This window comes from Mus musculus, chromosome 2 (assembly GCF_000001635.26).
Source record: "Mus musculus strain C57BL/6J chromosome 2, GRCm38.p6 C57BL/6J".
Lineage (NCBI taxonomy): Eukaryota > Metazoa > Chordata > Mammalia > Rodentia > Muridae > Mus > Mus musculus.
Genome location: NC_000068.7, coordinates 131,820,006 through 131,847,898, shown reverse-complemented (window position 1 = coordinate 131,847,898; position 27,893 = coordinate 131,820,006). Strand labels below are relative to the sequence as shown.

The window sequence follows — 27,893 nt, the reverse complement described above, 5'->3', positions numbered from 1 at the left end:
TAAACTAAAAAAGCTAACTGCTTGGATCTATGATCACACAAACCATCTAATTTGCTCAAGGTTTGGCTCAAAGCAACATCCTTCCCTTTACTAGCTGAAATTCGTGACAGCCTCAAAAGGGAAATCGGCTTTGTTTCAGCACAGCTGTGCTCTGGAGTCTACACAGTTCCTAAGCAACCACGCAGGACTCAGCCAGTCAGAAGGCAGTACACAGCAGGGTCCCTGGCCACCTGGAGGTAGCCTTGGTGATGGTGTGCTTTGTCAGGCTTGTGCTCACAGGGAGCCCATCCTGTTTCAGGCAGCAGACAACAATTGAAGTGACCCCAGGTAGGTTTGGAGGCTGTTTCCCGTTTGACCTACAGGGCCACTCCACCCACCCCCACCCCCCACCCCCACCCTGTGATTATCCACTATGAGACAGCAGCCTGGTATCCTGGCAGATCTTCTGTAGCAACAAAACGCTGTTTGTCAAGAATGGTGTCATCTTCGTGTAACTGAAAAAGGTCTATCAGAGACCAGAGCCTGCCGTGGTCGGTGTCTGTGGCTGGGGGACAGTATACGTGTGATTATGCTGCCCAGATCTTTTTATGTATAGTCTCAGATACCTTCTGAATTTCTGGGAAGTGACCTCCACACACAACCATTCTGAATATTTTTGTTGTATACAAGCAGATATTTCTTGTAAGCCTATGCCCTATTCTTTATGGAATACAAATTAATAAGTGCTTGCTCAACTTTGTGGTGTTGAAACTGTAAAGTCTCTAGAACAATAGAATGAAGACTTGTTTTCTGCATTGGCCAGCTGATTCAGGACGTGTGTGCTCTGCTAGACTATTGAGGAGAAACTTAGCAGCTTCTGGAAGATTCCCAGTAACCGGGGAACTCTGTCAACAGTAGCACTTGCCTTAGTGTTTGAACTGTGCTCTGAAAATACTTAGAGCCTCTCCTGTCTAGCAGGGATCTCTCTTTTTCTTCCCAGAGTACTTGAGGGAAGGATGTGGGAAGATAAGGCCACATATAAAGACCAGAGTCAGGTTTGTGCTTCCAGAAACAAAGACATCACATGAAAGGTATATGAGATAAATTCCTTCATATCATTGTGGTAGATCCATGAAAAGATAGCAACAAAACCTCTTCAGAATTTACAAGAGCAGAGTTAAGACTCCCAGCTTATTCTTGTGGACGGCGTGTTGCTTCCAACAAGTAGTGATGAAAGGAAGTTTGCTTGGGTTCTTACAGCTACCATGTAAGCTGAGAGATGATGGTGTGGGGGAGGGGTGAGAGGGGCAAGGACTTCTTATAGGAGGCAGGAGCTTCTCCTGCTAGCTTCCATGACACTCATTTTCCTGAAGATCTAGGAGGCATGAGGGCGTTGCAAAATGTTGTTAAAGGAATCTTGACAAGCGTGCGTCACTCAGCCCTCTCACACTGAAGCCTTTTGAAAGCACGTGCCCTGTAAGCTTGGACAACCACAGTGTAAGCTGGAAGCTGGCTTACCCAGTAAGTCCCTGTCCTGCAAGCCTGAGCGAGGACCTGAGATCACATCCCTCGCAATCTCACACTGATGCTGGAATGGTGCCCATGACCCCAGTCGTGAGAAGGCAGGGTTGGAGGCAGGCTCTCTGGACCTCTTTCGCCAGCCAACTTAGTAGAATCGATGACCTTCAGGTTCAGGGAGGGACGGAGAATGATCTACAGCAGCCGCACTTTGAGTATTAAAGAATGAGTGTATTAAAGGTAAGCAAAAATCAAAGCCTGAGCAGCAAGTGGCAGATTTAAAACATCATCGCGTCAGGTGTTTATAACGACTGTGTTTAGAATGTGTAGTAGAAGTGGTTAGGGAAGTTCTGCTAAACAGCCATGCTGGTCTGACGGGGACGGGGAAGTCCTGAGCAGACCCAGACTCTCTCCCCGGTGAGTTTCAAGCCTCCAGTCCCTGACGTGTGCCTTTTTATACTGTGAGATAAACAGTAACCTTTATAGAAATGGTTTACCTTCTGGCTGTTTTCAAGGGCACTTGCTATTCTCCTATCTCCCTGATACAGAGGCAGGAGCCAGGCTGCCCCAGGACAATGAGTCCCGGAGTCTACGTGAAATAAACATAGCTGCTTGTTCTCAGAGCCAGCTCTCAACACGCACAGATGGCACATGCCAATTTATGGATATAATTTATATTACAGACCTTCGTCAAGAAATAAGCTGGAGAACAATGGAGGAAAATGCTCAGCTTAAGTCTCCTGTCCACACCAAAGTCCACATACACACACACACACACACACACACACACACAAACACACACACCCAACTATATTGAAAGGAAGTAGAAAATTGGTGAAAATTAACCAAGCAAAATTTGCAAAGCTGACCAGGGGCCCATTAAAGCTCACACAGTGCGTTTACTGCTGAGCGGCCCAGAGTGTATTCAGAAGGAGCTAAGTGGTGCTTTTAGCATTTCTGGCAGAGAAAAGTTACCTCAGAAATGGCCTGACATGCTAACAGAAATGGTGACTCACTTTCAGAGTGCAGATTTCCATAATATCAACAGATCTTTCATAAATCACATCCATTATTGCTTTGGACGAATCTGTTTTGTCAAACAGCCAAGAAATATATGAACCTATGTTTAGCATTGCAACCAGGGCTCATGGGGTTGAATAATTAATATTGTGGAAATGGCAATACTACTCAGAACAAACAATCTTTAAATTCATACCCGAATCACTGGAGACCGGAGATGGACAAAGCAACCTTGGGGAAAGAGACAACGCTGGAGGGATCGCCATACCTGATATCAGGTTAGACTACAGAGCCACATTCTTGTGCACCATGGAGGATCTCAGAGCAGGCTACAGCCTGGGCAAACAGCTGCACATGGCCCAGCTCCACCATTCCTGAGTACCCTAAGGCTTCCACATCAATATATCCCAGCGATATTTATTCACTGAAGCACTGTTTACAATTCTTAGGTTATGAACCTAACCTAGGAACTCATCGACAGAAGGGTAGATATAAAAAATTTGGTATATATATACACACAAAATGAAACTTCAGGCATGATGCAAGAAAATATGTGAAAAAATTACATTTATGTTTTCTCTCTGTAGTTCCAGAGGTTTATATAAATAAAATCATGTGTGTATAACTGACATGAAAAATGCAAGTGAACCTGTCTAAAGGAAGGGGGGCTAACAGGAAGGTAGATGGGAGGAGGGAGGTGCATGGGTGTGTGGCAAACTCAACATATGGTATACATGTGTAACATAACACAACATATAGTATATGTGTGTAACATATACTCAACATACAGTATACATGTGTAGTATACACTCAACATACAGTATACATGTGTAACATATACTCAACATAGATGTACATCTGTAACATACACACAACACACAATTCAAAGATTCTCATGAACAAAGAATAGTAGGCTTAGTTCTTTCTGCTTTTGTTCAGTCTGATCTTTTAGTTCATTTTCTTTTTGTATTAAGAGTCTAGCTTTTTAAACTGTGGGTTGCAATTCCACATGAAGAGTCTAGCTTTTTAAACTGTGGATTGCAATTCCACATGAAATCATACATGTCTAGAATCCAGACGAGATTGTAGTCCAAAGTGCAGGACTGAAAGTGTTTACAGATGAAATTGCTATGAAAATTTTAATAAAGAATATACACTGTAAACAGAACATGGGCAGAAAACACAACAGGGAGGTGGGAGTGGAGATACAGAGAGACACAGAGACAGAGAGACACACGCAGAGAGACATATACACACAGAAAGACAGATGAAAACACACAGAGAAAATGAATCCTGAGGAGAAATGGAGTCTTTCCATAGAAATTAAGAGATGTTACCTGTCCTTGTCTCATAGGCTGTTTGTATATAATTTTATAATATCATTTCTTAACAAAGATTTCTCTGCTTGGTTATACCTGCCTATCTAATGTTTCCGCCAACGTATTTGAAAAGTTATATATAACTTTCCTTGCTCTGTTACTATAAAAACCATCATAAAGTTGTTACCACGTTGGAATGTGGTATTTGGGGTAACTTAAATTGGTATAGCTGTGTCATGATCTCTCAGATTTGACTCCAGAATAAGTCATTACTTGCTCCTTCTGAGGTGAAAGCTGTGGGTTTGTTTGGTTGATGTTGTTGTTGCTGGTTTTGGTTGTTTTTGTTTTTGTTTTGTTTTGTTTGTTTGTCAATAATTGTTTCCTGCAGATTTAATTCTTTAAGAACAAATAAACACACGCATCTTGATACGTGTTAGATTATGAGGCCTGTCTCACAGGTTGGACCACACCTGTTCCTGAAACCATCTTATCCTTCACCCCCCACACACAAGAGCTGGGTACCTCATGGCTTTCTTCTCTTCTATCTCTCACAAAGGGCAGAGTCCTCTCTCCTCGCCTGTCATCGGGGAATCAAACAGCCTGCCTCCAGGTAGATGGTATAAGCGACTTGCTATCTAATCCTGCTGACATTCAGGCCCCTCCTCACTCCTTCACAAACCTTTAAGAACAGACACCTGTGCTTTCTTAGTTGTTCTTAGTACTCAGTTTACTGTTCTATTGCTGTGGAGAGACACTGTGACCAAGGCAACTCACAAAAGAAAGTACATAATTGGGGGCTTGCTTACAGTTCCAGAGCGTGAGTCCATGTCATTACGGCAGAAGTGTAGCAGCAGCAGGCAGGTAGGCTTGGGGCTGGATCAGTAGCTGAGAACTCACACATGTGATCCACAAGTTGGAGGCAGAGGAAGAGAGATTGGGTCTGACATGGGTTTTTTTAAACCTTGAAGCCCATCCCCAGTGACACATTCCTCCAACAAGGTCACACCTTCTAATTCTTTCTAAAACAATTCCACCAACTGGAAACGGAGCATTAAAATATTTGAGCCTATCTGGGCCATGCTCATTCAAACCACCACACTGGTGGAACCAAAACAAAACCTCTCATTCTTTAGAACCGCACCATAAGAAACTGCCAGTGGTGTCAATAACGACCCCAATAAAGCTCCCACTTGAAGACAGGTCTTATGGTGGCTTGAATAGGTTTGGCCCCTGTAGACTTATGTGTGTAAATGCTTGGCCCATAGGGAGTGGACTATTTGGAGTAGGCGTGGCCTTGCTGGAGTAGGTGTGGCCTCGTTGGAGTGCCTGTGGCCTTGTTGGAGTGGGTGTGGCCTTGTTGAGGAGTGTGTCACTGTGGGGGTGGGCTTTGAGGCCTCCTTTGCTCAAGCTTTCCAGTGTGGGCTCTAGACCCTTTCTTCTGCCTTCAGTTAAGATGTAGAATTCTCGATTCCTCCAGCACCATGTCTGCCTGAGTGCTTGCCATGCTTCCTGCCATGATGAAAGTGAACTAAACCTCTGAAACTGTAAGCCAGCCCCAATTAATACTTTCCTTTATAAGAGTACCTTGGTCACGGTGACTCTTCACAGCAATAAAACCCTAACTAAAGCAGTTCCTCTTGGTGCTTCTCTCTGGAAGCTACCGTCTCACATCTCCCTCCACCCCTCAAAAAAACAAAAACAAAAACAAAAAACCAAAAACCCAAATCCAGCAGTATGAGAATTTACTTTTGTCTTTCCGAAATGCTAACACGTGGGCCTGGGGAGATAGCTCAGCCAGGAAAGGGCCTGCCATGTAAGCACCAGGACCTGAGTTTGTGTCCCCTGAAACCATGGAAACGCCCAGGCATGCTGGTGTGCACCTGCAACCTCACTGCTGCAGGACAGGTGGGTCCCTCAAGTCCACTGGCAGGCTGGCCTAGTAGATCCAGTTAGCTTCAGATTCCGTGAGAGAGACACTGTGTCAAAAAATGAACATGGAGAGAAACTGAGCACAGATACCTAAAGCCAACAACCTGGCTCCCACAAGTATGCCCGCACGAGTGCACACACCTGCATGCATACATGTATGTTAACAAGTGCATGTGTGAGTGTGTGTGCACATACACATTCTACATACACATACAAGACATGCCAAAATTTTATGTATCTCGAAATTTTTTTTAAATGTTCGTTTTTTAATCAATAAATATTTGATTTGTAGACCTATTTTATATACTTATATATACAGGGTCTTGGGAAATCTTCTAGAGTGGTAAGGGGCCCCCAGAAGAAAATTTAAGAGGCCCTGGTTCAAGTCAAGTATGTCCATTGATTTGTGAAGTTCATCACTTTTAGTTATCTCCCTTCTCCTGTGGCGCTATCTAGTAAGTTTTAAACATTGCTTGTTTTACTTCTAAGTTCTCTCTTTTCCATTTTCTCCTTTGCTAAGATTTTCCATGTTCACTTGTTACAAAGTTGTTCTCATGAAACACATGAGCACACACGTTTTCAGTTTCTCCCACCTGGGACTTCCCTAAGGAACTCAGCTGTAAGAGAACTGTGGATTCCACTCCTCAGACAGACAGGGCTGGGAAGTCCCAGGGTGGTAAAGATAAAGGTACATCTTTTGTTATTAACAGAAAAGCCTTTCCCACAGTACATGAGTTTATATTGGTGAGATAAGTTCTGGAAAGTTCCTAAATAACCACTGAAGGAAATCTGGTTGCTAGGGAAACCAACCAGGAGATTAGAGGGTTGAAACTGAAAGCCTTCTCCCCTGCTCCTGGGAGGGACAAAGGCTGCAAGTCCAGCTGCCCCTCAAAGGCCCTACCTCATCAACCTTGCCTGCCTAATGAAGCTCATAAAAAGGGCCAGGATAGGAGATGCTTTCACAGAGCTACTATGTGGATATTCCTGGAGAGTGTGTTAAAAATAACAACCCCGGTGTCTCACAAAGGAACCCACAAAGCCAGAGCATCTCAGCCAGTGCATCCGCTAGCTGCACACTGCAGGCTTTTATCCCTGATGTAGGTGGTGACTGCGTCTCATCCCACCGCTCAGCTTCACACTCTGTGATTAGCTAATTGGCACAAGGGAAAAGGAGGAGGCTCAGGAAATAAGAGTTCTTCCTGGGCTAACTACTTTGATTAAACAACAACAGCAACACCCATTTCTCACAAACGGGGCGTTGAGAATACATCAATGTTCCGTGCTTCATCTTTCCACATGGGTGGGCACATCTCTTCCACTGGCTCATCGTCTGCATCCTTTGCACAGCTTTTTATAAATAAGTGATGAACATTGGTAAAGTATTGTCTTGAGTTCTGAGTAATGAGTCTGATATGTGGTCATGGCGATCCCTGGTTTCTGACCAGCCAGAAGTGGAGGTGGCAGCCTACAACTTGTGACTGGAATCTGAAGTGGGAGCATTTTCTCAGGACTGAACCTAGATTACTGAGGGGGAAACCCAGGGCTGGCAGCCTCAATAGGCTATGATTGGCCACCCACCCTCGTGTACCAGATAAGGAAACAGAGAACAGAGATTTGTTCTGTGGCCAGAGAGACAATAGACAGATGGATCCAGTGACTCCATGTCCCTTTTTGGGAATTCTTCCACCAGCGTTAGGTGTAAGCTGAGGAAGAATTGGGGGAGAGAACGGAGGTAGAAGGCTTGAGCAAGTCCTGGAAGGTGTGGTCCCACCCATCCCAGTTTCAGCTCTGTTATTGCAAAGTGGTCAAAGACGTCCTTATTGCTGGGGGGATGAGAGTTCTCAGGGTGATTACATCTGCCTCAGGGTGCAGCCTTGCCATCCTGGGTGATTGTTATCTGGGCAGAGGATTCTGGGAATCTCTGCAGTTCCGGGAACTCAAGGTGGTTTGAGAAAAAAGGAGACGTACAATGACTTCTGCTGTACTGGAGTCAGAGAAAGGGTGATGATGTCGCTGTAACTGCTCTGTAGAGCCTGGTCCTTGGCTGACCTAGCAAGGCAAGTTCAGCCACTCATCCTCAGCAAGACGAAGACAGAAGTAAGAGCAGTGTTGTTCTCAAACTGTGCCCTGCTAGAGCTTACTCTGTATTATATAAAACAGTGTTCTCTCTCCCTCTCTCTCTTTTTTCAGATTATGGCTTGCTCCAGGAAACTCCATTTTACTAGCATATTTTTACTTTCTTTTGAGGGAGAACAATGTTTGTGGGCCCTTTGGTTGACCCACAAATCATATACCTGTCTGGCACCACCCAAGTAGCACAGACTGATAAATTACCTATTCCCAGGAGCAGAAAAAGACCCACCCCACTGCAGTGGTGTATGAATGTGTTAAAACCATCCAGGGAAACCAGGTCCAAGAACATATTAGACACTCCAGATGGAGGAAGGAATAATTCTCTCACTGTGACCCCATAAAGTGATGGGGACCTAACACTCTGATGGCCCCACATCAGTCTACTGAGTCTATTACCAGAAATTTTGGAGATCCCTTCATGACCACCAGATGATACTTGGAAAATCAGGCTCCTGTATTGGGGTTCTTAGTCTCATTAATAAATTAATTTCAAAATGGACTCAAGGGAACCAGAGAGATGGCTCAGCAGCTAAGGGTATATATTGCTCTTCCAGAAGACTCTAGTTTGATTTCTAGCATCCACATTGAGTGGCCCAGAATTGCCTGTAATTCCACCTCCAGGGGATCCAATTCTTCTAATTTATATGGTTATCTGCACGTGTATATGTGCACTTGTGTGTGTGCGTGCACACACACACACACACACACACACACACACACACACAGCATGACAAACTGTAAATCTCAGCAGCTGCTTAGAGGAGAGCACAAGCAAGAAGGAGGGAGAAGCCATGATCCTGAGTTCAGCAGACAGGAATCAGACTCATGGTGGACAAGCAGTCACGTGGTAGGGACAGACCTTTAAAGAAAGAGTAAGGAAGCCCAGCACATCAGAAAAGTATTCTTAGGTGCTGTCAGCATCGGCAAGGGAGACAGGAAGAAGAAAGGGGTGTGCTGTACTTCTGAGTCAGGGCTCGGGTGAGTAGACCCAAAGACCCTCACATCAGCTTCTAGGGAGTGCTGGAGGGCAGGATTATGGGGAGGAAAAATACAGCATTTTATTAAAATAGTTATTCCATCTACCTCTTCAGCAAGGCTAAAGATGAACTTGCATTCTCTTCCTAGGGGCAGTCCCTTGGCCAGGTTATTGACATGGCCAACGGGAAGGTTGACTCTCTACCCAGGCCAGAGATCTTACAAATTCTAACAAAGGTTACAGAGATAGACATAACAGGAAGGCAGAGCCATAAGGCTTTTATGCTGCTCTTGGATTCCTCGTAGAGCCAAGTGAGAAGTTAGTGCCTTTCAGCAAAAGCAGCTTCTAAGTTTCAAACCCTCAATCTGTGCGGTCTGATGCAGTCTTCAGGCAGAGAGCATCAGAACTGAACAGGAGTGGGCTCACTGCTGTCCCTTGAACTGTTTACTTAGTGTATGTGGGAAAGCCCCTCTCATACCTGGTGTTGGAAGCATTGTACTGATACTAACGATGTTCTAACTGCCCTGGTAAGGATGGAGATATCCCATTACACAAAACAGATGATTTCCCGGAGGCCCAGTTCTGTGGTCACCACGAGTCTATCATAACTGTGAAGGGATAACTTTCGTTGCTTTAGCTACTGATTAGTTGTGGCTCCTGTGTTGACTCTAGGGAATTAGCAAAGGTGGGAACTAGTGGCCTAGACATGAGGGATTTAAGGAGAAAGAAACATGAAGTCTGTGCATCACGAGATCAAACCAGCCCCCACTGTTTAGGTATATGTTCTTATCGGGGCAAAAGAGAAAAAGAAAGAAAAACCTGGGGACCTGGGCAGCAAAGGAATCCCTGGCTCCAGGATCTGGATGCAGATTCTCATCAGCTGCGAATTCCAACACAATCAAGGGGGCGGGGAAGCTTAGAGCCCTTCTCCCTACCCTGATATAAACCTATAATTTTCTAGGAATCTGGCCAGAAAATCCATTTATATTAAAAGACCTTAACCTCCTCATACAGTCTCAGTGGCTCCTGGTTTTGAAATGTCCAATTGTAATTCCATCCAAAGCACTTCTGGAGCCATCCCATAACCTCCCTTATCAAAGAGAGGGTGCAGCAAGGAAGGAGGGGCTTCTTATAAACACTTCATGATGCATCTGGAGAGCCAGTGAAATGGGATACGGCTGATGCTAAGACACTTAACGGTGACCTCCTTGAGAAGCCCATACCTACACTAGGTGTGCCTCATTCTCTCCTTTCTTTTAACCCCTCAGTTACAATCTACGTTAAAATGCCTTTTAATAAACCTTGATAGGTCTTTGAGAAGCGTACACCCATATTCTCAAGTGTCTCAGTAGCTCTTCCATTGCTGTAAAAGGACACCATGACCAAGACTATTTATAGAAGAAAGCATTTAATTTGGGGTTTGCTTAGAGTTTCAGAGGGATCGTCCATCCATGATCATTATGCTGGAGAGTATGGCAGCAGGGATGGACCCAGGCCCGAGCAGTAACTGTGAGCTTACATTTAATCTGCATGCTGTAGGGAAGGAAGAGAGACAGACTGGGCCTGGTGTGGGGCTTTTGAAACCTCGAAGTCCGCCCTCAATGACACTCCTCCTCCAACAAGGCCATATTTCCTAACCCTTTCCAAAACAGTTCTATAAACAGGGGGCCAAGCATTCAAACCTCTGAATCTATGAGGGACATTCTCACTCACACCACAATTAGGTGTGTTTCTGTAGCTCCTCAGAGTGTCTTCCTATTTTTAATAACCCTAACTCCTCTTCATACTGCTAGTCTTGAAATTCCTTTGTGCATTTAAGACAAGGGTCTGGTTTTACCTGAGATGAAATTTATAAAATATTAAGGGGACTCTTCAGGCCCATGAGGATGATGGTGTGGCTCTGTGCCTTGCCCCTGCTACCCTGATAGGGTCCTCTTTGGGGGCTCTCTTTGAAGCAATGTTGGTGGGTTTTATGAACTGTTGCTTAGCTCATCTACTGTGTCTTTTTAAACTTGTGTGTGTGTGTATGTGTGTGTGTAATTACCTTTGTTTCTGTTTTCTGGGCAGAAACTCATTTAGTGTTTAATGAGTGCCAAAGATATTAATCACTTAGAGTCAGCCATTTTGCAATCCTGGGTCATACAAAGTAATCCATGGTTTACCCAGAAGGACATTACCATAAGACTGACCCACTGATAGTCTAAACAACCCTGGCTTCCAAGAGAGACACCCTTAGACCCCATCAAGGTGAGCGAACTTTGTCATGACATCTGGATAAGCTAGCCTCATTAAGCAGCACATCTGGATTCAGAACACACTGGGATTAGCTGCTTCCATAGCTTTTTTAGGTCCTAAACTTTTAAATACACTTCCTGTTCTTTGCTACCCACATCCTAAGGCACAGGTAGTCCCTGCCTTAGCCACTCCATGTAAAGCTGACAGCTTTGGCAAAGAGCAATGTTCACTCAGGCTGGTTTACCAGTTTGTTTTGATACTTCCTTTGGAGAGTCTAATCTCTGTTTTAAATTCTGGTTTCTCCTAGGTGGTGTTTTACTGAAGGAGCATACATTATAGTCACAACCAAAATAGGTGAGTATAGATTCCATATGCTTTCGTTTCGTGAAAGGTTAAAAACACAGATGCTCTGGGTATCTAACTTATGTATTTACTTTAAAGAGACACGGTAAGCACAGCTCAGTCTCTAGGGAGCCACTGGAACTGTGGAGACAGTCACTGACGAGCCAATGGCCATAAGAGACAGCCTGGCCATGTCTGGTATAGGAGATCAGGAAGAAGTCCTTAAGTGAGAACGGAAATGTGTCATAAGAATCCCAAACCTATACTATATTTGTCTTATCCCTTTACCTTTCCTTTAAAAATTAAAGAAAAAAGGTTTTATTTATTTTATTTCATATATGTGGGTATTTTGCTCAGCATGTATGTCTGTGTACCATGTGCATGCCTGGTGCTTTTGGGGGTCAGAGGAGGAATCAGATCCCATAGAGCTGGGGTTACGGACAGTTGTGAGCCACAAATCCATTTGTTAAGGATTTCAGTCTAGTTGTAACAAACACTATGACACTATTGTTAAAAAGAACTCAAGTCTCGTTTGGACTCATGGGGCAGCTGATGCAGGATAAGTTACCTCATCTCCGTCTTCATTTCGTGTCTTGTTTCTGTCCTTTGAGTTGCGTCTTTACCTTTGTAGGTAAGCGTATTAATTCTCAAGGAAAGCTGAGAAGTGATGTAGAAAACTTACATGAGTTACACAGTGATAACTCATCTTCCTAGTCCTTGGGTTTCAGCAACAGCAGAGCTAGCTAAGCAGGACCAGCCCTCAGATGGAGGCAATTGTCTGAGAGGGAAAGACTATGCCCTGTAGCAGGAGCCATCATCCCCTAAGAACAAATCCACATCAGCAGGCAACAGGCACTTTTTTGAGCCATCCTCTAGAACCAGAATTGAGACAGCAATCAACCAGTTAACACATCGACTCATACTGTCCGACTGCACATACTTCTTGTCTTCTATTGTAACTTTCTCTATTTAAATTTGAAGCTCATGTTAGTACCTTTGGGGGCATCTGCACTTCTATTTGTTATCCTATCATGGTCACATTGACCAAATCTCCCCTCAGTCCACTTCCATTACTTTGACTCTTTAACCATTATATTGAGACAGATGCCAACTTGAACCTGTTGGGGGTTATTGGAGCTAGAAGTTTCCCCCTAAAACATCAGTCATGCTATGAACTAAAAGGAATTTGAGCTAATCTAATAACATGATTATTCATTTATAAGCCAACTTGATACCATATAAACAACATAAAACATAAACACATATAAATTATACATACATATGCATGGCATTCTGCTTGTTTTTTGTCAACTTAACACAAACATAGATATATCTGGCAAGAGGGAATCTCAACTGAGGAATTGTCTCCAACAGATTGTATGTAGGCAGTTCTGTGAGGTATTATTATTATTATTATTATTATTATTATTATTATTATTATTGATATGGGAGGGCTCAGTTCTCTGTGGACAGTGACACCACTGAGCAGATTCAGTGTCCTGGCTTGTAGAAGAAAATAAGTTAAACATGTTATGGGAAGGAAGCCAGTAAGTAGCATTCCTCTGTGACTCTCCTTGCCCTTGTGGATTATTGGCCGATATTAGCCCACACAGGCAAAGGGAGCAGAGATGACAGGGATGGGGGTGGGGGTGGGAATCAGAAGCCTTGTGAGTAGGTATGATGAAGATGACAAACTGGGACCAGCTGTAGGGAGGCAGATCATCTTTACTTGGGGTGATTCAGGGCTTATATAATTTGGGGTGGGGGTGGGGGTAGAAACATCCAGGATGGGCAAAGGTCATTGGCTGAAGGCTTAGGGTACTGAAATGCCTCATTAACATGAGGAAGCAATCCAGGAATCTCAGGTGCTAGCTGACTGGGTTCTGTAATCTTTAACCAAGGCTAAGTGACATTATGCAGGTAGGGAGTGTGGTTTGAACTCTCCAGTCAAGGCCAGAGAAGGAGAAATACTGCCAATTAAGGGAGTCCTCCACATTGTGCCAAGGAGGCTATCTGGAGAATAGAAGACTTCAACCTTAATTAGCAGTTTTTCCACACTCCTCCATGGCCTGTTTCAGTTCCTGCCGCTAGATTTCTGCCTTGAGCACCTGTCCTGACTTTCTTCAGTGATGGATAAACTATTTCCTGAAAGCATAAAAGAAAACAATCTTTTCTCCCAAGTTGCTTTTGGTCATGGTGTTTATCCATACATAAAGATAAGTTTAAAACAAACCAAATAGTTTTTAGATTTCAACACATTTCTCACTTGATAGTTTCATGTTAGACTGTTGATCTGATTATTTTTTTTTTCATAAAACAAAGCAATCATTACTCCTAAATCTATTCTTCTAAAGTTATGACTCTTTTTCTTTAAAATGATGTAGAAAACTTACATCTTAAAGGCTCAGAGGATGATCTAAAAAGCAAAAAGATTGTAATATAGTTAGTCATACAGACTTAGGTAATATCCTTTTCTCTTTTAGGAGCTAAACAGCAAGGTGAGAGATGTTCTTAGAGTTAAAAAATTTCTTTCTCACCATTGTTGGCCAACGAATTTTTTAATTTTTAAATTTATTGCAAGTATAAAATATATTCCCTGTTCTTTACTTGTGGATATAAAAGAGAAGGACTTTCGTTTCAACTTCCTGTGTTATCATTACAATATAGGTTTTGTTGTTGTTTTGTTTTTGTTTTCTTTTAAATAAAATGCCTTCTAAATTTTGGAAGAAAAAAATAAAGTAGAAAGAAATGGTACAGGCTAGTTTTATATCAACTTGACATGAATTAAAATCATTTTGGAAGAGGGAACATCAGTTGAGAACCACGCCCACCATCACCACCAGATTGGCCTGTAGGCAAGTTTGTAGTATGTTTTCTTGGTTGATGATTAGTAAGGGCCGGGATTACTGTGGGAACCCCTGTGCAGATGACCAGAGGCTGTTTAAGCAAGCAGGCTAAAGCTTGCACAGAGCCTGTACCAGTCTGCTTAGGTCCTCTGCTTATATTACAGCTTCCACTTTACTAAGTTATCTTTTGAGATTTATTTATTTAGATACATGGGTACTCTATTTGCATGTATGCCTGCATGACAGAAGAAAGCATCAGACAGAAGAGGGCATTAGATCCTATTAGAGATGGCTGTGAGCCATGAGGTGGGTGCTGGGAATTGAACCCAGGACCTTTGGATGAGCAGCAGGTGCTCTTAACCACTGAGCCATCTCTCCAGCCCCTCAGTTCAGGATTTTTATGGTATTCCTGGGTGTCTGAATAGAAGGTCTCTGATTCTTGTGCCTTCTCTCCGGTTCTTTTCCTTCTGTTGATTTGTCTTGTCTAACTTTGATGTACTAGTTTTTAGTTTTTAATCTTATTATATTTAATTTTGTGACATTAAAAAAAATGAATGGACAGGTGGGTGGATGAATGAATGAGAACCTAGCTGTTGTTTTTGTTTGGGGTGGTTTGTTGTTGCTGTTATTGCTGGGTTTTGTTTTGTTTTGTCTTATTTTTTTTTTTTTAAGAGAAATCAATCCAAGTAAGCCATGGGAGGAAGCCAGTCAGCAGGCATCCCTCTGTGGTCTTTGCGTATGTTCCTGCCTCCAGGTTCGTGTCCTGAGTTTCCTGAACATGTCAGCTGAAAATGTCATATGAAATAGCTCCTTCCCTCCACAAGTTGCTTTTGGTCAAGGTGTCTTATCATAGCAGTAGAAACTCTGAGACAGAAACCATTAACTAAGAAAATATATAAAAAATTATAGATAGAAAAATATTTTTTGGTAGAAGATTAAAGAGGAAAATAAATGTTTTCAGGTAAGACATTATTTTAGTTCTGTCTTACACTAAAATGATGCTTCAAAATTAAAGAAGAAAAGAGACGAGGACAAAACCCAAAGCATAGGCATGCCACAGGACAACTGTGTGAGCCACAAAATGATTCATGAAAGGCAAGACTTTGTAAAAGATGGTCTTCTTGTGACTATCTTTGCTGTAATTTTCTTATGGGCAGATTATTGATAATTCTTATTTTATTGCTCAATAAACATATGAGGAGAAAACTGCAAAAGTAGGTAGTGAGTCACCAAACTCCCCAAATAATTTTTAAGTGTAGCTCTTGGACTTCCTAACAACAAATAAAATAGAGACAGTCTGAACTGCCCAGGGGAGGATTATAGCCAAGGGAACAAGCTCAGTTAATGTAATAGCTTTATTCCTGGGGAATGGTGTTTTCCCCAGGCAGACAACCTGCTGCTCAGGAGGAGCACCCCACCCCCTAGCAGAAGAGAGGCTTTTAAAGGGACAGCAACTTACTCCAACTGTGACAAAACCAGGACACTGGAAAAGGACAGCACCGCGTGGGGTTCTAAAAACAAAACAAACAGTGGTGTCTCTCTTTGTAGAGGGGCAGAGCTCAGAATATAGGCTCAGCTCCCTCCATGGCTGTCCTTAAGGAAGCCATCCAAGGCTGGCTCCCAGATGAAAACCCCAGTGGGGGGCTAGAGAGATGGCTCAGCAGTTAAGAACTTTGTTGCTCTTGCAGAGGACCTAGGCAGGCATGTAGTACACATACATGCACACAGGCAACACATTTATGCACACAAAGTAAAATAAATTAAGGGGAAAAAAACCAGTGGAATGAATGACTCAACCATCAGGTATATTGGGTAACTTTCGATGTGGCAGGTTAAAACTGCTAATTTTTCAGTATGGGGACTTTGTTCTCTGCCTTAATTGATAACCCAAGGCCTGTTTTAAACAAATGTATGTAGTCACCAGTGTTTATGGGAATAGCCCGAAGTCTAAGGAATGATTGTTGTCAGGTTCAGCCTTGGAAACTGCTCTTTATGTGACAGAGAGGCAACGCATCTGGCAGTGCTCATTCGAGGTCCAGCTAGACGCTGTAGCCAGGATAGCCAGGTGCTTACAACCTGGAACAGCCTATGATAAAGTCTGGAGGCTGCAGACATGGCTGGGACACCTCTTTCCCAAATCAAGTTTAAACCCTACCTTATGCAGAAACAACAACAATTTTAAAAAATGGATTCAACAAAGGCCAATACCATCCTTGTTGTCTTAAATATTAAAAAAAAAAAAAGAAGGTGGTTCATTAGCATGTTAGTGAAAGTATAACAAAGTAAAAACAGAATTCTAGGCCTTTAGGCCCAGGCTTGGGAATGTGGCCTTTGTAAAGGTATGCTAATCATAAAACAGATAGCGACATTCCTCTACCCACCTGCTTCCTGGGTTCAAAGAGTGCTCATTCAAAGAAAGTCACCCTGACCACTACCAGAACCTGAAATGCAAATGTGCTGTTGTTAGGGGCTCTTAGAAGCTGTCTTGAGAGTTAACAATTACCAAGTATTCCTTGTGACTCTTGTAACTTTACACTTCCTTGTGACTCTTAACTGGTATCTTTGGTATCTTCCAACAACGCCCTCCCCACTTCCTTGAGTTGTGGTTTCTTCCTTTAAATACCCCCCTTACCCAGCTACTCGGGGCGCCACTCTACCCCTGCATGGTGTATGACCGTGGGCCCAAGAGCGCTCTTGAATAAAAATCCTCTTGCAGTTTGCAACAAGACCGTTTCTTGTGGGTGATTTTGGGGTGTCGCCTCTCCTGAGTCAGAACGTGGGGGAGTCCTCACGTTGTGAGTCTTTCATTAGCTGCAAAGGAAGATTTTTACTACTCTAGTCACTTGGCCTTTGGGGGGAAAAAGATTAAGTCCGTAGTCCCCAAAGTCTTAGGGGGTCTGTTTGCTTTAGTGACGGGAGGGGGGGGGGACTGAGCCACCACCTTTCCTAGCCTACACCAAAGGACAGCCACACTCCAAGAAAAACTAATTGTTTATTAGCTTTTGCTTCCCTGACAAGGATGTGGGTGTCCTCTGATGTTTATTGATGGCTCCTCAGGAGGCACGAAGACCTGCCTCACCCCCACCCCCCCACCCCCACCCCCGACTAAAATAACAAAATAACTGGAGAAGTTATTCTGCAGCAAATCTATCCCACCTCAGTCTCTACAGCCTCAAGACCATTTTAGAGACAAGGCTGTTCATGCCATAAATCAAGACTTAAAAGTTCTCTTCAAACAAAGTAGCAAGCACACTAACTAGGTCTCCCACACAGTATCCATCAAACCGGTTTAGGAGCCTGTTGGCAGCTGGAACCTTTGTGCTGTGGTTTGCTTATTGTGTTTCTTTTAGTCCTCTTCAGTAACATACCTTGACTACAACCTAACACTATATACCACCCCCACCCCCCCATTGGATTCCTTCTTAAAACTGATGTGTAACTACATCCTATACATTTTTATAGTGTGGAATCTTCATTCCTAAACTCAAAAAGTTAATGTGACTAGGAAGAGCTAATTTAATGGCCTAAGGGTAGTGCAGAGACAAGTGAGACTCGGGTCTCTAATATGTACAAACTCATATTAAGTCTATGACTGATTCTACCCTAAGTGTTAAGTATTTACTATTATAATGATTATCAGGCATCTCGTGATAAATAGGCCTTGCTATTCTTAGTGCTGGTCTTAGACCTGACAATCTCCTATGTGCTTTATTTTCGGTGTGGTCTTGCTATACTGAGAGGTGATGCCCTTTCGCCAAGATTCCTGCTAAACGATGATCTTCTCTCTACAAGCTTAGGCCTTCTTATTCTCCCTTAGGGAAGACTTTTGATCCTAGAAGAGAAGTCTGTCACCTGTGTACTCCTGAAATATAGGTGACAGAAGATAGATTGCCAGTCTTCATCAACTCTTAAGATGAAGAGATCTAAGTCTCAGAGGGAGAAGCTGAGGCAGAGTAGGAAAGGACAATTAGGAGAATATGGGAAGGAAATGAGCCCCTACCCAAACTCTGTCTGACCGCAGATTCTCACCAGCTGAGAATTCCCACACAACTAAGGACAGTTGCTCAGTCTGTCTCTGCTACCCTCCCTGTTAGAGGTGTGTGGTAGAGTGCCTGATATAAGAATATTCTCCTCTTTTGTTCGGTCTCCAGCATGACAGCATGACATATCCCCCCCCCCCCCCCAGCTAACAATGAAATAACGAGGGGAATATGCTTCTATACCCAACCCTATCCCCCTACCCCCCTTTCTTTCACATTTTCACTTTGAATTCTTTCTCATTTTAGGAAACTGATTCTCTTGGAGGCTGGGCGACCATCCAGGGCCAATCTGGGGACAGATTGGGGAATCACACAGTTATATTAGTATCTGTAATTTAAAGACTCACTTGACTTAATCATTAAAATTCCCGTCGTTGCTACAGAATCAGGGCTTGTTGTTGTTGCATTTGGAGAGAAATATTCAAGGACCCAGTCCCAACTTTGATGTAGACATTACCTGTGACTTAGAGCCAGGTCAGGGCCACCTGAGGTTAAGAAGTAGAAGAAAGCGTTTTTTTACGAAAGGGTAAGTGCCTTCTGGGTCTCAGGCACCATGCTTGGGGATGCTGGGGAGTCATTTCATATGTAAACTACCTGGATGGGCCGTGAGGATCCCACCAAAGCACCAAGAAAGAACAGCCCATTCCTTTTCTGACTGGAAAATAGAGCCCACTTCCCCTAGCGCCGCCGGTGAAAGAAGCCTTTCTTTGAGTGTGCAGCGGCACCAGAGGGCGCCTGGAAGGAAGAAAACCCTGGGTCTGCTTAGACCTTTCCTCCTATTGCAATGGTTTCCTTGAGCCCAGGCGGTCCAGAGCGCAAGCCAAGGTTCCACAGAAGCCCGCACAGAGGACAGAGGGCTGCTGTATTCAGCACTGTGATCTCCTGCCAAAAAACCCGAACCCCACAGGCTGCATTTGGAAGGACGTCCCCTGTCCAACCGCACCTAAGACAGCTTGAAGGAACTTGAAAGGTGGAGGGGTAGAGTGACCTTCTAAGCTGCCTGGCTACCCGACAGCTACTGGACACTACTCTTCCAGAGATAACTGGAAGTCTAGCTTTGATTTTCCATCATGGCTAAGCAATACTGGAGCTGTCCCTTGATCCTCCCACTGCTTTGTGAAATTAGAGTGGGTGGCCCAACCACAAGGCTGGGATACTTTGAATGAACCGATTTTTTTCCTTTTTTTCTTTTTCTTTTTCTTTTCCTCTTTTCTTTTCTTTTTTCTTTTTTTCTTTTTTGGCTTTCACTGTCATGGTGCAATAGTTTGAAAATCAGGGCAAGACTTCCGGAGGGAAAATGAGATCATCTCAGAGAAAATGCTCAGCAAGTGCCCCCTGGTGGTTGGTTTTTAAATTTTGCTCTTGATTGACAATGGTTTGTATTTATGGGGTACAATGTGTCTGACACTCTTATGCTAACGAAATAAGCTTTCTGTATTCGGTTGTTCTCAGATGACAGAGACTGTTTATATGTCTTCATAGAGACTCCTGCACACACACACCTTCCAGCTGCTTGTCTCCAGGATGACGGGGCTCCATCCTTCTCAGTTTGTCAAGGGCCCCCCAAAGTGTGTTAGTGTAAGATTTGGGGTGTTGGGTGATGTGATTTGGTTTAATACTATTTGAGGGGCATAGCATAACCTGAATTGGGGAATCTTTGGAGAAGTAATGTTATTGAAACCTCAACATGGGAATTGTAGACCCTTGTCATTCAATTTTACTAACACTTACCAGGGCAGGTATGGCACCCCACCAGAGATGCAAACCCACCACTCCTTCCACCCCTACATCCACCCTTTAAAACTGTACCAGCATGCCACTCCTCCGTATACCTCCCAAGCTGCCCTGTTCCCTAAGTATAGAATCTGGACTGTAGCTGTTTCATTCTCTCTCACTGCTCATGAGGAGAGACCCAAGCCTTACCATTATCTTTCCACTGAGCCTTTATGTGAAAATCCACATTGCTTTCTTTGAAGTCAGAGAAGACATGTTGATTGGCATATGTCTAAGTTCTGTCCACCTTCTTGCTCCCTAGAGGGCTCTGAGCTGTCCAGCCATTGGTACCCACCCATCAGCACTGTTACCCACCCATCCCCCATCAGCATTGGTACCCACCCATCCCTATCAGCACTGGTACCCACCCATCCCCCATCAGCACTGTTACCCACCTCATCAGCACTGGTACCCACCCATCCCCCATCAGCACTGGTAACTGCCCTACCACCACTAGCACCACCACCACCACCACCCAGGCTGCCGTATGCTTCCCTCAAGGTCTCCCTGCTTAGCCTCCTGCTCTACCGTTCTCTCCCAGGTTTCAGCAGCAGCTGCTCTTGATCCGCCTCTCTGGCTCCTGCTTACTTGCCTTGGGGTTTGTGATGATCATAAGATCTCCAGCTACCACCCCTCTAGGCTTTGTTGCTGGGGCCAGGCATGGCAATCAGGACTTACAAACAGAACCTTATTTAATTCTCATAATTGCCTTATGTGGGAGGTTCTATTACAACACTCACTTTACAGACTAGAGAACGAAGGCTCAGAGAGACTCAGTAACCTACCCAATAGCCCACAGCTAAGTTGGTAGCAAAGCAGACCTTGAACTTGGGTCTAATATACAGCTGTTAGTTGATTGCCACCCTGGGGACTGTTACTGTACCCTTCCATCCCCTCCTTGTCTTCCCTCTGCTTGCTACTTCCTCTCTCTTTTGGATGTATAACTGTTTTTCCTCCCCTGTCTGAGCATGCCTCCTCAAAGTTCAGCCTCCAGTTTGACATTCTTGTACTCTGAAAGAACCTTCAAAGTGTAGCTTTCCAGGGCAATCTCCTCATTTATGAGCTCCTACTTTTTCCATCTCACTCTGCTCAAGTCCCTCAGTTACTCAGCTGTCACCTCTCTTCTTGTCAGATGCAGGCCCCTCTCTCCCCTGTCTTCTTTATCTGCCTAATCCACACACCCATCTGACCCCTCAGTGACTCTGTCACCCTCTCTCTCCAGAGTCCTTTGTTGGCCATACTTGGCATGGTCACCACTGTTACCATCTCTACAGGGGCCCCTGGTTTCAGCACCTACTTCCCCAACTGGATCTATCTCCCCACAGTGACGTGAGCAATTGCTCATGAGCCAGAGCTCAAATGAGATGAATGAAGTTAGCTCCACACAACACAGAATCTTCAGGGCTTTCTCCACTTAGATCTCATAGCTCCCCTAGGTGGGTAGCTATTCTCATTTCCCCCATTTTGCAGATGGGAAACCAAGTCTCAATGATAACAAATACGAACTGTATTTGAATTCAAGCTGGTATTTGGACTCAGGCTAATTCCTGAATGCCTGGGCATAACCACTGCCCTACACTGTCTCACGTGACACTCCTGCTCAACACCATTTGGTGGCTATTGCTGAGCACAAACTGCCTCAAAGCCCCTAGAATCCTTGCCAATACATACCCCTAGCATTAGCATCTGATACTGTCCTTTCTGCATCCAAGCTTCAAGCAAACTGCCTTCTTTGCTGCCTAGAACACATCTTCTTAAGGGTTTCCTGCTTTTAGCCTTTGGTGACACTGCTCCTGTGACAGAGATGCCAGTCTCCTCCTCCTCCCTGTGGGCAAGCTGGGTCCACACTTAGAAGCTTGCCTCAAGTGCCACAGCCTCAGTGAAAATGTCTAATTTCTTTCCCAGCCAGGCAGGGGTGTTCTGTCCTTCCTGAGTTCTACTGCCCTGCCTGTGGCCTCAGTCCATAGGCCCACTCAAAGTTACCTCCTTCCTGCTTGAGTTCTGCTGTAGCTGCAGATAGGTACCTTTCCCTGCATCTACCCCAGCTGTCTACACCCCAGGAGCCCAAACAGTGCCACCCAATGGGTGGGCAGATGTTAGTGCTGGTGTTAAGAACGTTATCTGACTAGCCAGGCATGGTGGCACATGGCTTTTATCTAAGCACTAGAGAAGCAGAGGCTGGCTTGGTCTGCAGAGAGAGTTTCAGGACAGCCAGAGGCTGTCAGGCTATACAGAGAAACCCCGTCTTAAAAAGAGAAAAGTTGTCTGGTACCACTTCACACTCATTGGGATGTTATCACCCAAAACCCTAAAATAATAACAAATGGGGGCAGGGTTGGGGGAGACGGGACTCCTTACTTCCTGTCTCTGGGAGTACACTGACTGTGAAAACAGTAAGGCAGTCCTCCTAAACACTGTACAGAGAATGAGCACAGACCCAGAAATGAGCCTATTTCTGGTTACATAGTCAAAAATACAGAGAGCAGTGACTTAGAGAGATATCTTCACACCCAGGTTTACAACAGCATTATTCATAACAATCAAAGACAAAAGTAGCCTAACTGTGTGTCTCTAGATGGATGTAATAAATATGGTGTGTCTAAACAATGGAAGATCAGTCAGCCTTAAGTGAAGAGGATTCTAACCAATGCTACAGCGTGGGTGAAGCTGGAGGACGTTATGCTAAGGCGAATCAGTCTGTCCCAGACAGGACACATGTTAGATTCCCCTATACAAGACACCTGGAGTGGTCAAACACAGAGGAGTGGAGCGTGCTAGGGCGTTGGATAGAGGGGACAATTTGGAGCTGTGGTTTACTAAGTATAAGTATTCATTCAGGAAGACAGGAAAGTTCTGGGGATGGTGGCGGCGGTGGCGGCGGTGGCGGCGGTGGCGGCGGAGGTGGCAGTGGTGGTGGCAGTGGCGGCGGAGGTGGCATAACCATGTGATTGAACATAATCTCACTGGATGGTACACTTGGAGGCAGTCAAAATGGTGACTTACTTTCTGAGAATGTACCACAATTAGGAGACGGAGGGAGGGAGGGAGGGAGAGAGAGAGAGAGAGAGAGAGAGAGAGAGAGAGAGAGAGAGAGATTGATTATGTGGTCACTGCAAATGTCTCGAGGTTCAGGGTGTCTATGGAGGGCCAAGCCACACCTGTGGATCAGGTGTTATCAATGACAGAGAAGTGGAACTGGGATGGAATCTGATTCTGTCACTTCCTTGCTTTGGAGCTGTGGGAGTATCGTTGTCCCTTTCTGTGCCTTTTTGTTGGAACCCTTGGGAATCAGGGCCTGTGTTATAGGAAGGCTTTAATAGGTGGTGGCTGTCACCTGTCCAGCGCATCCAGTCCAGGAGAGCTGGGATTGGGCAGTCTGGGCGCCCTGATGGAGAAACTGCAGCATCTGGAAGCTCAGCCTGTTTATAATAGGGTTGACATGGAAGTAGGTTGTTGCATACATATAAATAAGAAGGCAGAGATTGTGTATAGAACAGGGAGATGAGCTTTTCTGATCTCTGCAGGTCCAGTCTCTGCAGGTGAGCTGCTTTCAGGCAGTGGGTGGGGTGTGTAGGGAGAGAGCAATGGTAGACATCTTCTATGCACATTATTAACAACCACACATAAACTGGAGGAAGGCATTGCCGTCCCCCTGAGCCTCACCCAGGGCAGGCTTGGCCCCTCCCACTGGTCTAAGGCACTGGAGTCCTTAAAACAGCTGTGTCAATGTTAAACAATCCACACTCACTTGGGACTTCACATGCTCCCTTCCATGGGGCTCAGGGAGTGGACAGGAGTCTAGCTGCATCAAAGCCAGCTGGGGGTAGACCCTGCCGAGGCAGAGATGGAGATGACACCTAGGGGAGACTTTACGGCTGATCTCTGAGGAACCCTGAGGTTGTAGCCTGAGTTCAGGTGTACCAACATCTGGTTAAGTTAGAAGACTCCTCGGAGACCAGTTCTCGGCCTGGGGAGGCACAGAGCCCACTGTGAACTTTGGTCCTGGGGGGGGGGCGGGAATCATGATTTTGTTGTCACTGGAAGCAACAGAGGGGCAGCACCAGCTCACAGAGCAGGTTGTGTCCCAGGACTCTGCAGCTCTGCACTGATGGCAGGTCCTGTCCCAGGACTCTGCAGCTCTGCACTGATGGCAGGGCAGAGAGGTCCGTGCAATGTGACAAGCAACAAAATGACTCGATTATCCCTCTTGGGGGACCGTTCCCAGGAGGGGGGACAAGGGAGGTCATGAGAGAGACACAAGGTGTCCATGTCTGTTTATCTCAGGGAAGGAGAGTTGAGATGCCGTCTCCTTGCGTGCTGAAAAGAACAGAAAAAGCAACATGACAACAAAGGACACTGGCCTGGGAAGATGTCACAAGACCGCATGCTGCTCTCAGAGGGGCACCCTGTCCTTGGACCTCCCTCACTCAAGGGTGCTGACCTGGAGGAACACAAGGACCCCGTGACAAAGCCACCAGTTCTCCGCCTCCGGGCCTCGAGACCAAGCCTGTTCCTGCTGCTCCTGAGAGACTCAGCCGATGACCCGGAATAGGACACAAGGTTCCATTCTTTTGTTTAAAGCAAGTGGCACATGGTCTACTCATGAACTTCCAGGGACAGAAAGATTGTCTCTAAAGCAGGGGACAGTGTCCCTCGGGACTGGAGGTCTTCTGGGGAAGGTCCGGCTGTGTCTTACAAAACCCATCTCAGATATGGGTGTTTACTGTCAAAAGAACACACTGTCATGGATCAATCACAGACAGAATTTATTCATGGTCACTACTGCTGCTTGGTAGACTCGGGACAAGGACAAGGAATTCATTTTTATGTCCAATGGGGACCTTCAGCTTGGGGGCCACATAAAGAGTAGAATGAAAGAATAGTGTATGCAAGAGATATAGGGGACACTGTCAGCTGCATGTGTCTGTGAGAGGCAGGAAGGCTTTTGACATCTTAAATCCAGGTCTTCTGCAAGATGCCCCTGAGCTGTCTTTCCAGCCCCTAACCTAACATAGCAGGTGCTATTCCGTGGATCTTAGCACAACCACAATGCTGTTAGACATCCCTCTAACAATGGTTGTGAGTCTATATGAGGAGGCAGCGACAGCTGTCTGAGGAAGGAAGTGAGCCTGTTAGCAGGCTCTAGGGCTTTGAGGAGGGCCTCAAGGGATCTGGTGGGAAGAGTAGGTTCCAGGGCTTGGAGGTGCAGTGTCGGGGCAGAAAGACAGTGTGGGGCTCAAGGAGCACACTGATTCTGCATATGAGTGATCCCTGAGTGAAAGAAAAGTCAGGGGGAAGGAAGAAGACACTAGGTGAAATCTAAGAGCCCTTAACATCTACAGAGGTCTGGAGGAGGAAGAAGAGGAGGAGGAGGAAGAGGAGGAGGAGGCTGAAAAGTCCATGTAAGGCCAGAGGAAGGCCCCTTATGGCCAGGACTTCTCTCTCTGCTGGCCTGAGACACTGGAGGGCTGTGGCTATCAGTGTATGGACATGACTTTCTCGGACTTTAATGAGGCTTAGTTACTTTCCATTAATGGCTGGCTCTTTCTTTTCCATCTGCCTAGATGTATTGGGATGACATTGTAATTTAAACTTTCTCTGAGCAGAAGTGCACTCTGAGATCCCAGTGACACCAGTATCCAGAAGAACCCGGTACCTGGCCTAGGCCAGGGCTCCCCAGACTCTTTGATGAGCCCCTGCTAACCACACCCTCCCTGGAAGAGAGGCACATTGGTCAGGAGACATCTGGACTGTATCTTCCCTTTCCATGGTCTGAGTATCTGGGATGCAGGAATTCTTCCTCTGCTGCCTCTGAGCCTGATTCTCCCATGATTACCTCGTGGGCTTGCATTTCTAGCACAATACCCTTGTGCTTGGCTTTTGTGTTGAAGAGGCTGGGGGCTGCTTGCCTGGGACAGTGTAGATTGATCTCACACATGCCAATCTGGGTGACTATGGTTTGTTGAAAATCCTAAGGAGCCTGGGCAGGGATGGCAGGCAGGTTTCTCAGTGTCTGGTATGCGTTCCAGGAGTCTAGCCAACCCTGCAGTTCATGAATAGAGTGCATTCGTTAATAGAATTTTCTTTTACTGATTCATTTAGCTTTCAATTAGCATATAAAATGATGGAACGCAGGTCAAATTTCATAATGTTTCCCTCATGGTGATTCTCCTTCCCAACTCTGCCTGCCTCCAACACTTCCTCCCTCTGGTGGCCAGTCACCCTTGGAAAGTTCTGGTTCCCTTGTACCATCCCTTGGGGCTTGAGAGATGATGGTTCTGTGGCTAAGAACCATTGTGTCTCCTCCAAGAGGCCCTGCTCATAGCCACCTGCAACTCCCATCTCTAGGGGATGCAAGGCACTCTCCTGGCCTCCACAGGCAGCCCCCATTCCCCAGACACCTCGCATGCCCTGCATATAAAAATAAATCTTAAAAAATCGTATTTTTAAAGCAAAAACCCCTCCAAAGTATTTCATATATTTTACTCTTTGAAAATTTCATGTTTATATAATGTACTTTGATCATAGCCATCCACCGTTTTCTCCCTCTAGCTCCCCCTGCTGGCTCAGTTTTTCACTTTACAGCAAGCAGCTCCTCCCTGGGCCCTTGGTGTTAAACATAAGCAGGCACAGTTTTGCCTGTGGCTCCTCACCCAGTCATGTGCTGGGCTGATCTGTAGGTTTGATGTGTTTTCTTCTCTTTGGAGCCTCAATTGTGACCGGAATGCAGGAGTGTGGTGCCCCCACCCCACCCTACCCCATATATATATATATATATGCACATGTATATACATGCACATGAGGACCAATCCTCCCTATTTCCACTTAGGAATTGAATGCCAGAGCTCACACGCTGACAAAGCTCTTTCAGAGGTTGAGATCTCTAGAACCTTCTAGAAGTCATCTGGTCTTAGGTTTGGATTCCATCTTCCCAGATCACCCTTGCCAACCATAAGAAGGTAAGTATCATGGCAACGGCTACAGCATCAGCTGCTGATTCTTGTGCTGACCCACTGCCATCTCCACTATAACCACCTTCAAAGCCCTTGCCACCATCATTACAAACCCCCATCAGCACCAATCATTTACTCAGCAAACACTTGCTGTACATCTCTCTCGGGCTTGTGGTATACATATTAGGACGAAACCGTCTCCTGAGAACTTACACTTCAGGCGCTAAAGTTTGGGACCTGAAACCATAAGAAGGAAATTATCAAAAACGCTAGGATTCGATATGCACTATGGAAAGGAAGCAGAGAGCGGTAACGGCTGGAGGGCGGGGCCAGTGGCAGGCTACAGTTTCCTACAGCATGGTCAGCGGCAAAGACTGAGTCAAGATCAAAGTGAGGGATTTGACGGTACTCTCATCGTTCTTACTGAATTATTATTATTGTGTGATTTTTATACACGAAACACTTAATAAAAACAGTTTGGGAAGAGTCTGAAATGGCAAGGACAGACCTTCAACTTAAGGTTTAACTGTATGAACATTTCATGACGCTTTGGAGGATCCTTGCTGGGTTTCTTTCACAATGCTGCCCCCCAGTGTTCAGTGAGAGTAGTGCAGGATCAGGAATTCAAGCACTTACTGTGAGTCCCAAATTTCTCACCCAGATATTAGCAAACTATATTAAAGTTCTCAAATATACAAAAATATTATGAAATAAATATGTTTTAAATTTCAAATCCTCACAAGGGTGAAGCCACATTAAAAGGGACAGATTCACCTGAAATTCCCACAATTTGTAAAACTATAAGTAAAATAAAATTTATTAATTATATC

General features: G+C 45.0%; 1 long non-coding RNA gene and 1 pseudogene across 1 annotated transcript; one reads left to right on the top strand and one right to left on the bottom strand.

The window, feature by feature from the left end:
• Positions 225-1,494, bottom strand: Gm14281 (predicted gene 14281; annotated as a pseudogene).
• Positions 243-27,893, top strand: 5330413P13Rik (RIKEN cDNA 5330413P13 gene). The gene is made up of 3 exons (NR_029381.1): positions 243-327; positions 11,417-11,463; positions 24,395-27,893. It is a non-coding gene; the product is annotated as an RIKEN cDNA 5330413P13 gene (long non-coding RNA).